Source organism: Malania oleifera, chromosome 9, assembly GCF_029873635.1.
Source record: "Malania oleifera isolate guangnan ecotype guangnan chromosome 9, ASM2987363v1, whole genome shotgun sequence".
Classification (NCBI taxonomy): domain Eukaryota; kingdom Viridiplantae; phylum Streptophyta; class Magnoliopsida; order Santalales; family Ximeniaceae; genus Malania; species Malania oleifera.
The window spans coordinates 46,770,568-46,774,900 of NC_080425.1; the positions used below are offsets into that span (position 1 = coordinate 46,770,568).

At 41.2% G+C, this 4,333-nt stretch overlaps 1 non-coding gene across 1 annotated transcript; it reads right to left on the reverse strand.

Annotated features, from left to right (window-relative positions):
• Positions 1 to 778: 778 nt before the first annotated feature.
• Positions 779 to 884, reverse strand: LOC131165199 (small nucleolar RNA R71). Its single transcript, XR_009139515.1, has one exon. It is a non-coding gene; the product is annotated as a small nucleolar RNA R71 (small nucleolar RNA).
• Between the last annotated feature and the right edge of the window lie 3,449 nt (positions 885 to 4,333).

Consider the following 4,333-nt stretch of genomic DNA (forward strand, 5'->3'; position numbering starts at 1 on the left):
TATTTTTGGTAGTTAAGGACCCAAGCCTTAGTGAGCCTACCAAATTTTGGCGCCATTGCTAGGAATTAAGTCACGACTATTAGCCAATTTCTATTTTCGCATGTTATAGCTTTGTTTTTCTCTTTGCTTTTCTTTTCTTTTATATTTATTAATTTTTTTTTTCTTTGTTTTGATACTCTAAAGTATTGATTCTATGTTCTTCAAGTGTGTATGTTAGGTTTGCGCTCTCTAGATCCCGAGTTTGTTTCAATACACCCCGAGATTGAGAGATCCTGTAAGTCCCTTAGGAAACCCACTTTGAATCATGAGTTTGCAGAGTCTTCTAAACTTAAAGTAATGGTTAAACGTCCACTGGTTCCTACTGTTCAAATCCTGGAACCCCAAGCTCCCCGCCAACCTGTGGTGGCGGAGCAACCACTTAGATATCTTAGAGACTACTTTGTACCTAGTGCATACACTTCGTTATCTTGCATCCGATATCCGGATGTCAAGGCAGCTCAATTTGAGATCAAAACTTCTTTCATCTCAATGCTTCTAACTTTTTATGGGAATTCAAATGAATATCCTTATAATCATCTAGATGAGTTCCTCGAGATTTGTTCCACCATACGCATCCACAATTTTGGTGATGATGCTCTCTGCCTTAGGCTTTCTTCATTCCCTCTGAAGGATAAGGCCAAATATTGGCTGAAATATTTATAGCCAAACTCGGTGTCCAACAGGTCCACCATGCAATATGAGTTCTTGAAAAAGTACTTCCCAATCGGGAAGACTAACCAGCTTAGGAGAGCTATCACTAGTTTCTCACAGATGGGTGGGGAACTATTTTTCGAGACTTGGGAGCGCTTTAGGGACCTACTACATCAATGCCCACACCATCAAGTCCCTAAGTGGCAATTGGTTCTAACCTTCTATGAAGGGCTAGCCGAATGTGATAGGTTGATGGTAGATGCATCGTATGGATGTACTTTCCTTGCCAAAAATGAGAATGAGGTCTGGGTTCTCTTCAAGAACCTCAGCAAGAATTCTCAGCAGCATAATGTTGCTTCTCATAGACCCTCCAAACCATCCACTTCCAAATCTAGAGGAATTTATGAGTTGGCCACAACTCATGACGTAGCACCCACCCTGCACACTATAGTTCAAAAGTTAGATCGAGTATTGTCCTTAGGACATCAACCGAAACTTGTGGCATGTGCAAAGGTGTGCTCTATCTACTCAGACCCCTCACAAACATGTTACAATTGCCCACATGTGCCTTCCCAGCTTAGAAGGAGTTAAATCTACCCACAATTGGTACGATAGGCCGCCAAATGACCCCTGCTCCAATACATACAATTCTGGGTGGTGGCAACATCCCAACTTCTCCTGGAGGCCACAAGCTCTGGGTTTCCAAGCCCAAAAACCTTAAATATCACCCAATGCTCCACCCCCTCGCCCGTATTGAAACTTTCGAAATCCTCCTGTTACTACCCCGAGACCATCATCTTTTTAGTGACCATCTCCTCCTTAACCTATGTATGATCCCTTCTAGGAGACGTGTTGAAAAACCTCAAGGGGATAGAGATTAATTTCCATGTAAACTGGAAACTACTCCACTCTCATTCCAAATCTATTGCCAAGTTAGAAGCCAGTATGAGGCAACTAGCTACTTCTTTGTTTAGGAGAGATGAGGGTAAGTTGCCTAGCCAGCCTCTCATGAACGCTAAGGGTCAGTATGGGGTAGAATATGCACTGGACACTGGACCTGCATCGCATCATGAGCAGACCCAGGCAGTGACCACTCTTTAGAGTGGTGGGATGGTACCCAATAGAGCCGAGGAGAAGTTGAGCATGGGTAAGGGTAAGGAGAAAAATAAGGGCAGAATCCAATGTTGAACCTTGTATCGCCTCCTCCTCTAAATTGGTGAGAAATCCCAAGATTTCTGCTCCCACTACTTAAGGAATACTACCCCATTATGTCCCTCTAGTGTCATACCCTACAGCTCTTCAGGCACCTTTTAAATCTAAGAAGAAAACCAATACTGAATCCATCATAGACATATTAAGGCAAGTAAAGATTAACCTTCCTCTCTTAGATATCATCAACCAGGTTCCTACTTATGCTAAGTTCCTCAAAGACCTGTGTACCCAAAAGCGCAAATCTAAGGTGCACTTGAACAAAAGAGTCAGACTGGCCGGGAATGTGAGATCAATCCTTTCAGGTTCTACTCTCCCCAAACTCATGGACCCCAGTGCTGCCACCATCTTATGTAAAAATTGTAAATTATACAATCGATATGGCTCTTTTAGATTTGGGAGAGAGTGTGAACCTACTTCCTTACTCGGTCTACAAACAATTCGGTTTCAGAGAACTGAAAGCCACACCGGTCACCTTAAGATTAGCTGACCGATCTACAAGAAAACCCTAGGGTGTTGTTGAGGATGTCCTAGTAAAGGTTGATAGGTTCATTTACCCCATTGATTTCATTATTTAAGACATGGAGCTTACTGACCCAACCAAGAAATAGATTACGATCCTTCTAGGTCATCCATTCTTAGCCACAACTAATGCATGCATCCTATGTAGGACTAGTGTTATGGATATATCCTTCAGCGACATGCAACTCTGGCTAAATGTGTTCCATGCCCCCCAAAACCCATCATATGACACCTTATGTGAAGACGTAGACATTATTAATGAGGGTGTTGGGAAGGATGCCCCTTCGACTCTTTTGAAAAATCCCTTTGAGGATAGGCCTCTAGTTGATCGATCTTCTACTTCAGGTTTAGAGGACTCATGTGTGGGTGTCTCTACTATTGGTGAGTATGCCCCTAACCTAGAAAAGGCTCTAGAAAGCTAGGTTTAAAAATCTTCCTACTCTCTCTAGCGTTCCAACATGTCCTCCCATCAAGGCCCCACCATTACTTGAGTTGAAGCCCCTGCCTGCTTCCTAACATCCACCAGATAAGGTCCAAGTTGTGGAAGTTGATATGATTGATAAATGTGTTGAGGAAGTGGCTCCCTCAATTTTTTGGTAGGACCCTCTAGAGGATATACTTCAACCTAATAGCCTCTCCATATCTGGCTTGGAGGACCTGTATAAGCAAATATTTGCTATTGATGCCACAGTCTCCAACTTAAAGGGAAGACTGTGGGTAAGCAAACAAAGGTTTAAGGAGGTAATGGTGGAAGATACCCTTCTTTTCCAACCTGGGTGAGTTTGACCTAAGCATTCATTGCGTTCGGCTGAAGACGATAAACTTAGCGCTTCTGGGAGGCAACCCAATTGCATTTCTTATTGTTCTTTCTCCTTTGAGTCTATAGGTTGTACATTGTAGAGAATGTAGTGTTTAGGGTCCTTAGAGTAGGTCATAGGTAAGTTGGGGGTGTTACTAACTCAGATTAGGCCAATGCTAGTTCTTGGGATTTTGTTTTCATGCGCTCTCTGTGTATATACTGTTCTCTTTCTTTTTATTTCGTCTCTTTTCTCTAATTTATATTTTCTATTGTCTTGCACATCACCATGCTTTTGGAAGGGTTGTACCTATTCTCTGAATGATCTATATACATTGTACTGATTATGAATAAAAATGAAAATACATAGTCTTTTTGGTATCTCCATGTATTTTGTGCTTCAGTGCATTATTGCATGCGACGTCTGGATTTTATGTTTCTTACTTATGCAGGTACTCTGGTTTATTTTTATTGCACTATGCCGTGTTTCCTCTCCCATGATTCCCAGGTTCTTTCTTTCCCCACTTTAGAGAGGACACTGAAGTTTTAAGTTGGGGGTAGGGGGTAGGAAACCACTACATGACACATTTCAAAGCACAAAAATGACAACTTTTTAAAATATTTTCGTGAACACTGAGTATTTTATGCCATGTTAACATATATTATACTCTTTACATACTCTTATATTACCTAGATGTTATATGCATGGGCTTATCAGTTATATGGCCTCATTATGCTCACTAACAAAGTAGTGAGTTATTTGTGTGTAGTTTCACATAACATAACCTATGTACGAATATAACACTCTATGTGAGTTCACTAGTGATGCATTTGTGTTATTGTGGTTATGTAAACTCTTGTATTCACATCGTACATCACGACACTAAAAAGGCACTTACATGTGGTTTGTAGCACTTAGGATTCCTTGAGAGCACTGAGAGAACAACAGTGGAGACTATGACTCCCTGTGAAGCATTATTGAGTCGTTCATTCATTTCTTAAGTAGTTGACATCAAACTTTGAGTTTATGGAACTCAACCTTCCCTTTCTTTCTGGATTTTTGTCTCAGTTCTTGCATTTGCTAGCCTAGAGGTGATGTCCAATAGGAAGATATAA